This window comes from Pygoscelis adeliae, unplaced genomic scaffold (assembly GCF_000699105.1).
Source record: "Pygoscelis adeliae isolate BGI_AS28 unplaced genomic scaffold, ASM69910v1 Scaffold226, whole genome shotgun sequence".
Classification (NCBI taxonomy): Eukaryota; Metazoa; Chordata; class Aves; order Sphenisciformes; family Spheniscidae; genus Pygoscelis; species Pygoscelis adeliae.
The window spans coordinates 2,014,069-2,023,153 of NW_008824983.1; positions in this window are offsets into that span (position 1 = coordinate 2,014,069).

A 9,085-nucleotide genomic window follows, 5' to 3' on the forward strand; every position below is an offset into this window, starting at 1 on the left:
GAGTATTTAGCTTCAGGCTTCCTGGCCAAAATACACTCCTAACACTATGTCAAGAAAAGAAACATATCGGCTCATGGAATAATTCCTAAATCTTACTATATCAGGCAGTGATGACTTTCTGAAGAAGCTACTGATAACCAGGGGGGAGAAAGAAAAATCCCAAGAGAAGGCGATTGTATATATGGGTATGAACTGGCAATCTTATATACATGAGACGTTCAAACTCTTTGGATCAAGTCTCTACAGTAAGTTGGCAATACTTTGAGATAGACAACTCTTTTCCTGTTGCTTGCAGTTGCCATGAATTTACTGGAAGCACTGACTCATGCTTAATTAGTGGTGCCTTGGGTTATTTTTATATTGTTTTTATGCGTTTATAGTATCTGCTATTTTTAGGGCACATTATTATTCTTCAGAATATTTCATTGTAATCTGGCACAGTGATTTTTCTGTAAGATATTGAAACCTGAAAAAACTATCTTTTCAATATCTTGTTTTGACTTAATTCCAAGCAGACAAATCTATGGATGATAAGCTTTCTTCATATAAGTCAGTTAATCAAGTAATGGATTGGTTATTAACTAATACATGGAGTTGGCTCCACACCTAAATTCCTCAGAGATAATGAAATGATACCTATTAGAATGATTGCACAGCTCTCTGTATCTAAATAGAAAGCAACACTTTTTCTATCAGTAAGGAGAGCAGGAAAGTGTTAATGTTTTAAATCCCTGACAAATCTCAGTGGAAAACATCTTTGCTTGTAGTGTTTGTTCACCACACGGTGCATGCTTCAGAAGGTGCTAAATCAGCAAAACTGCTGAATTTGAAATATCGGGAACATTCATCTGCCTCTGAATTCAGTTATGCTATGTGTAAAGATCCTGAATAGAATCTGATAGTGTAACAGCAATGTGGAACTGCATATTAAACATACCTAACCTGTCATTAAAAACCTCTAATTACAGCCATCAGATGAGTCCCTGTGCTGCTACTTGTCATGCTATATCTATATATCATTTTAATGGGAGAAGATAGTATTTCTGATTATGTCGCTTAATGTACAATATATGAAAGTTATGGGCCTGAACCTGTTCCCATGGAGGTCAATGACAGTTTTGCCATTGTCTTCAATTAGAGCAGGATGTGCTTTTATGACACTAGAGTTTCATTTGCATTAATTAATTTACTTAGTAGGTAATGAAAAACTTGAAAAAACAGCCCTCTGGCTCATGAGTTTGGCACTGTATTTAATACTTTCATTAGGAATAATTGCATTGATAAACTTTTAAGCAGAAATGGGTAAGATGGATCAGTGTATTAGGCAAAACCAAGCTTACCAGCAGTTGATTGGGAAGCCCTGAGGCTGCCTTCCGTGCCCTAGCCTCCTTTTCTTTTATTTGTCAGTGAATAGGTCTAGAATGTCGCATCTTTAATGCTTAGCAGCATAAGATGAAAGCACAACAGTTTCATCCTTTATGGATTTATATGCTTTATACATCATGGAGACATTTGCTCAGCAGACACTACGGAACTGGCGGCTGGTTTTCAGGTCAGCAGCCTCACTGGGAACGGCAAGGATAGATGGGTGATGAGGCTGAGGTGGTTCTTCACATCACGGTTGAAGCCAGGAGCTATCTATGTGGGAAGGTCCATATAGATGTCTCTGAACACAATCATGTGGAAGGAGTCTTACGTAGCGTGCTTTGATTTCTTAAATTAAATATAACATGTCAGTATCCTAAATTTTTAGCTTTTTAGCTGTTAACAGCATTGACTATGTTAGCATGGGAGCTAATGTTAGCTCACGCCTGGGAAAGAGAAGCAGCTGCGAAAACAGCGATGGAGGCAGTTCTGCCAAGCTAGCAGGATTGCACTGTGCCAGCTGGTGGGAATGTTGGTTACTCCCAAAATGCAGAGTCTGGGACTGAAGAATTATAAGGAGTGTATAGATAACACCTTTAACAGAAAGAACAGGAATCAAACGATCTTCCAGTGAGCCAGTGACAGCCGAAGGATTTTACGGTGGCTTGCTGGAGGGGTGGTATGACCCAGCAGTGCATGTACTTGTTTGGGATTTCTGCGATCTGGCTGATTTCCACATGGAGTCACATACTTCCCCTGTCATCCTGGCAAAGCCACCTCTCCTCCTGGTCGCTGCTTCTACGGCCTGGGGGTAGTAACTCCTCCTTACCTTGTAAGGTTTCTGTTTTGGTTGGGTTTGTAAGGTGCTTAGTTACCCAAGTGTCGGGAGCTATAAAGTACCAAGATCAATTGAAAACCTGTCAGTCAGAACTTGAAAACCCATCAGTCTCTGTATTCAGAGCTTTTTATTAAATTAAGAGGGAAAAAAAAAAAGTGAGACAATATTGGCTTGGGGTCTGCTTGCCCCCTTTAGCATATTGCTATGATTGTCTTGGAATACTTTTAGCCAGGCACACTGTAGTTTATGGACATTATTGTAGAAATACTTGCTGAGAAAAGCTATTTTATTAATTGACTAGTCTCACTGTAAACCATGTGATATCCCAGAAGACACTTTATAAATAAAGTGTATTTGCATCAGGAGTTTTTCAAGGTTCTCTATTTTACAAAACAATAATTCACAGCTTAAACTAAATCCATTGAGGTGAAGTTTATCAGTTGAGCACTTTAATAAAATGGGATCAAATGCAATTTCTAGTGGAGACAACAAATGCTTCTTATTTGGCATGATACTTTACATATCTATGTATCACTTTAAGGAAGGTAATTGATGATGTTCCTCTTGTAGAGAAAATGAGTTTGCATGGCAAGAAATGAGCCTATACATCTGCTTCACTCGGACCAGTCCTTTCTACGTGAGCCTGAAGAAGATTTTCATCTATGCTTCCCAGAAACAATGTTGAATTCAGACCAAGAATAGCTATTTCGTTTGAAATTTTATGATACTTTCCGGATTTGTTGCTGTTTGTGGCAATCATGTAAGGGGGGGGGGAGAAGCTAGGAATGCTGGAAGGAAAAACACTGAGTGAAGCACATTAAGACAAAAATTCATTCGAGCTGTTTTAAAAAGAAAGATGGGGTTAATGCCTATGCATATGATGTAACATTTAGCTCTTCTTGTTAGCTAGACTATAATTTGTCATATATTCATTTTTTTAGGCTGGTGGAAGCACTCTTCTAAAGTGCACTTTGACTTTTTAAAAATAAAAATAACACAACAGTTCCTTTAAACTTTTTTAACTCTTAGCTTACCACTTCACTAAAGCTTAGTGGAAGGCTCTCCGTGTGTCTCTTTGAGAAATGCCGCTTGTTCAGGAAGTTCTTTGTCTTTATTTCAGTTAAAAGATTGGCAATTCAGAGGCTGCGAGTCAGTACTCCGTAGCTTATTGCAGAAATTTTATTTAGATTTTATCCTGATTTTGATTCAGTTCCACCTTAAACCAAAGTGACTGTTTTATTTCCCCTGTGAAGGGGAACGTAGCATTACACAGAAAAGTTTTGCAACTCTGGAAACCCCTTTTTTTCCTGCAAATCTATTGTTACTGCTCCTTCTACAATGTACAGATGAGGGAACTTAAAAAAGGGGCTTGCCCTGCTGCTCACAAAACACGATACTTGCAGACAGGCACACGTAAGCTGCCTGTGCCCCAAGGCTTCTGCTAACTGCTGACAACTTTACCTCCGAGTCTCCAAAGTAACAATTTTTGCTTGATTACCCAAGGAAACCTGTCCACCTATTGATCTCCCCGTAAATCTGATTGCTTTATTGGGTAGATATAGTCTTCAGATATTACCTTCTTAAAAACTTCTTGAAAAGCAGCTGCTGGATGAAGGACAGAGAGCCAGGCTAATGACACCACTGCAGAAAAGACTGCCACCCAGGCTCAGCGGGTACCTATCCTGTTTGGCTTGCAGGCTGGTCAACCAGCAGAAGTGTGCTGACAGGCCAAACAGCACAGCAATCCCTCCAAATCGGCCACAGAAAATGCTGCCTCTTTCTCACTGATGGAGTGAGAGGCATGGAGGGAAAAAAAGAAGGCAGTGGCTCAGATGATGGTGAGTGTCTTACGGCACAGGGGATTGAAGTGATGTTATTGCAATAGGAAAAGGATATAGGATCTTCATAAAGGAATGCATGGAAAAGTGTTCTTCATTAATTTCATTACCTATGGTATAATTTGTTTAAAATATGACTCAATGCATTATATCATAGTTAATAAAAGGCTAAAAGAACGAGAAGGAACACTAAATTTAGATTAGAGGTTACCTAGATTTTCTTTTTATTTCATCTACCTCTCAAAGATGAAGAAGTTTTGCTTTTACTTCTGGAGAATGCAACAGGATGTTTACGCATGTTTACTCACCTCAGAGTTACTAAGACTCTTCATTGCTCCAAAATATTCATTAGATATCGAGGTTATATAGGGGGTAAATAAAAGTTTATGTAAGATCTAATTATTAACTCCAGTCAAACAGAGCTTCCCTCCCCATTTCCTTCCTAAAACCATGCTCAGCTGCAGAAGACCCATCAGGGCATCTCTATACATCTTGAAGAGGAGAAATGGGGAGAGGAAGAGTCTTCATTCCTTTAGCATTTAATTTTAAGATGTCTAAGAACAAAGGGCTAGATACAAACAGGAACAAATGGATTCAGTATGAGCTGAAATCTCGCAACTCTTATTCAGCTGGTCATCTCCACACTTCATTGGAACTATTTGCATGATGAGCAGCAGAGGTCATCTTCTGTGATACTTGGGGAGTTATCTTTGGCTTGCTTTCATAGACTTCAGTGAGACAAAATGTCCACTGAAATCTCACACCTCTGCCAAAACTAACTTTCAGGATGTTCCATTTGAATCAATCCAGCTGGAAAATCACCTCAAAACAGGACCATAGTGAAACTCTGAAGCCTTATCTGATACGAGTTTTCTTAATAATTTTTTTTTAAACAAGACACTGAACTTGAACTTGATGAGATACAGAATATTTTTTTGTCTAATAAAATATTGGATAATGCACAATCCTATACAAACTAATGGATGTTCAGGTAAAAAGAAATGCTTACGCAAAAATGTTTCCCACAACATGTAACGCTTAGAAAACACCATTCAAAGTTATATTTATTATCCTATAGTTTTGATAATGTAAGCACCAATCTTTCTTTCCAGAGGTAGTTCTTAGTTAGGTAAAATTAGACATTGCTGGAATATATTCAAGTACAAAAATGAAGAATTATGCCCTTGTTGCTCCTTATTTGGAAAGGCGAAGACTTCAGCATCAAAAACAATAGTTCTGAAGGCTGAGTGGGTAGTCACGATACAGCACGCAGCAAATGATCTAGGGGACCATTCTCGACCTTTTTCAGTTCAGCACCTTTCTGTGGTTGTATAGCTGGGAAAGGAACAACTTGTGTTTCTTAACATGTGTTTTTAAACCTGTTGGGAATGGCTGTCCTTGGGCTGCCAAGGACATTTTGAGGTCTCAAAATGATAGGCTTACAGAAAGCAAGACAGTACCAACCTGGGAAGTACCCCATAAATGGCAGGTCACCTTCACAAAGAAAAGTACTTCGGTTTTGTAACTCAGAACATGAAACAGTGACACCAAAGTCTCCAAACCGTGTAGAAAAAAGGTTGCTGCAGCAATTTTTCATCACATGAACTAATAAAGAAACAAGCACTCGGTGTTCAAAACTTTTACAGTCTCACTGAGTACATTTTAGTTCCATTTGTGATCATCAAAGCGTCCCATAAACTGAAGAGCATGTTCAGCTCATGTTCGATAGGCTGAATTCAATGGGCTGAATTCTAAGTGCAGGACCATGTTTCCACATCCTAACAAGGTACAGCCAATGCAACCCAACTGTGCAAACAATACTTGAATGCTTCAAAGATTTTGCTTCTGTATAAAATGCCTGTAAGAGGAGAGCAAAATAGGAAGCTTTCATGGAGATGGATTCTGAATAGAAGAGGATACACGAAATTTTAATGAGTTGTTACATGAAGTACTAGTTCTTCTTTATGCTTCAAAGTTAATTTGTCAACTTATTCTCAAAACAACTGCTGTGATTACCTGAATGTATCGCTGCCTGTGAGGAAATAATTTTAACTCCAGCAGTAGTAGCAAATCCTAAGAAAACATTAATGATGTTTTGCCAGAGCACAAAGGGTTCAGAATATGTTTTTCCACTGTTAGAGGCACCACAGCTTTTCTTCAGTGCAGCAACCACAGTCAAAATGCATAAAGAGTTGCCGTGTTTAGAGCACTGTCATTCAATAACATAATTTTCTGATTTTTTTAAACCCAGAAGTTTTTGCGTTTCTTTGTAAAGAAAGCACTTCTGTAAAGAAAGTCTGTGCTCCTTGCATTTAACAGCTGTATGCGCATGCCAGAAATCTTTGCCAACTACTGTTTAATGTAATTAAATAATTAAAAGAATATAAATATTCTGATTATTGAGTAGCTATTTTGTTTTGAATCTGTCAAAAGAAGACAGACAGCCAACGGGATGAACAGATGAGAACAGAGAGTAGCCTCAACAAGGCCGCTGCCGCCTGTATGAAATAGTGCAGGGAGCATGCACTGTAATCCAATTAATTTTCTATTAAAGGACATGTAGAGAACAACCAGCAGCTGCGCGCAGGTCCCGTTTCCTTCTTCTCCTAGAACCTAAGTTTTAAAAGCATGGCTGCAGAAAAGTGGAACAGTTCATGGAAAAACGCTGGATTTCCCAGTACGCCGGGTACATCAGATTTCTCCAGGGGGGCAAGGCAACGGTGATGCTGCTCCTGAATGGGAAACTTCAGTCTCCCTACAGCTGCATTACTGCAGGCTCTCTGCAGATTCAGGTAGGCTATTCCTCCCGAACTCCCTGCTTTCGTAGCTCTCCCCACACAGAAGGACAATAAACTTCTGTGTGTTCCCTGTGGCGTTGCTACCCACACATCAAGAACCCCTGATCTATGGGCCTGATTAAGCAAAGCGGTGTGTCTGGTTTTGATGAGGCGCAAGCTGTGGAATCTTCAGAAACCAGGCTGAAACAGCGCTGAAGCCAGACTTGTTTCAGTGAAGGAGTCTGTTTTGAATTATGCTTCCTATTAGCGGTAGATTTAAAAATTAGGGAACTATGAGTAAATCTGGAACTTAACAAGGCTTAAAATAGGCCTGGGTCACAAATCTTGCTAACTGTGTGATGGGCTGGTCTTCCATGCAACAACAAGGAGGTCTTTAAGAAAAAAAGTAAGCAGAAAAAAACAGAGTGGGGGGTGGGAAATAATAAGCGTAAGTTATTTCTTCTAATTTTATGTTCTGAAGCTCAGGGAAAGCTCACACAAATGGTAAACACATGGAATAAATTATCAGGAAAAGTGATCTCAAAACAAAGACTACAGCAGAGTTTAAGTGACATCCTTGACTCATTTCTGGAACAGAAATGGATGGAGCCATAAAGTCAACACAAGAAAGCAGGATTATGATTAACCTGAAAAAGGGCAAACAAATTAGACTACAAACCATTTTCCCGTTCCTTATGGCAGCTTCCCAAGACTGCACATCTGAAATGTGTAATTTGACATAAGCCCAGAGAGCTCTCCTTGCCAAGCACAGAAAAATTAATCAAATGCATTCTTGTACCAGAAGAGTAGTAGATATTTATACAAATAAAGAGGCAAGATCTATTTATACACATATGCACCCAGATGCGTGAGCATGTTTATTTTGAAATTAGATCACTAACATAAAAATCATTATGCAACATTATACAGGTCAGTTAGTTAACTGCTTGAGTTTCAGTCAAGATGGCCATAAAATCAGGTAGTAAAGCTGCAATGCTTTGAAAACCCAGATGTATTTGAAATGAGTTGTTCCATGTAATTAAAAGAGATGTCAGAGGTCAGAAGAACAATATAACCTAACACCACGTCTACAATGCAGACTTCAGCTGGCACAGCTACATCAAGCAGGAGTACGAAACTGTTTAATACCTGACTGATACAGCTGTACTGCCAGCTGTGCCACAAGTGTTAATGTAATTACACTGGCATAAAGGTAAAGATAACTTCTTTTCCTTGCTGTTTTTTCTACACTGGTATGATACACAGATGTGCTAACATAACTGCAGCGCTAACACAAACACCTCCTGTAGTAATAACATAGATATAGCCAAAACCACCAAGGTCACAGAAGCACATACTAAGAGTTTACTTTGACTATTTCCACACTAAACATACTACATCACTGATGTGCTCCAAATGCATACGACTAGGGATTTGTGGGAAAAATATATCAAAGCCGCCCCATAAGCAAAACTTCTACCAAGTAAGCCCTCCTTGCAGCCCACCTGTGTCGCTTAGGGACAGCGTCTCTTCCTACCTCTGCCCGCACATCTGTGCTAACAGACGCCAATACCAACAGGCCTGTTCCCACTGCTTCGCTTTCCATTTCTTATTTCACTGCATGCCTCATGCGTGCATGGGATTTCCTCCTCTCAAGTCCTCTGGCTTGATTTTGCCAGCTGCAACCCCTGCGACACCGGCACAGCCACTGTGTGAGGTCAGCCTGTGGTCCGCTATCCCAAACCCTGGCACTGGTAATGACAGCAGGCCGAAAGGGAAGAGGGGGAACCAGCAGGGCCTTGCTGAATGCCAGGGCCAACATTCCCTCCCTTATTCCCGCAGCAGTGCCATCCCGCCTGCCAACATGCGAGCTGAGGTCACCATCGTGCCCCGAATGAAGGTCGGAAAGATATTTGGAAGAAAACTGGGTCCAAAATTTATCACTCTTCATACCGAGCGACCCCTCCGCCGCCCTGCCTGTCCCTATGAGAGGAAGCCGGGACCCCCAGCCCTCGGCTTAGGAAGGGCCTGACGGCTGGGCGGGACAACCAATGGACCAATCAGAGAGCAACTTCCGGGCATTCTCATCCAATAGTCAACTTCTCGTGGGCTTCGGGGCGGAGGCGAGCAGGCGACTAACGCTGAGCGCCATGTTCGATTCTGGCAAGGGGGACGGGCCTGCGCGGTGCCCTCACGCAAAATGGCTGCTGGCAACGGTCACGTGGGAGGCAGTCCCTCGTGGCGGGGGCGTTGCTAAGGGGAGGACA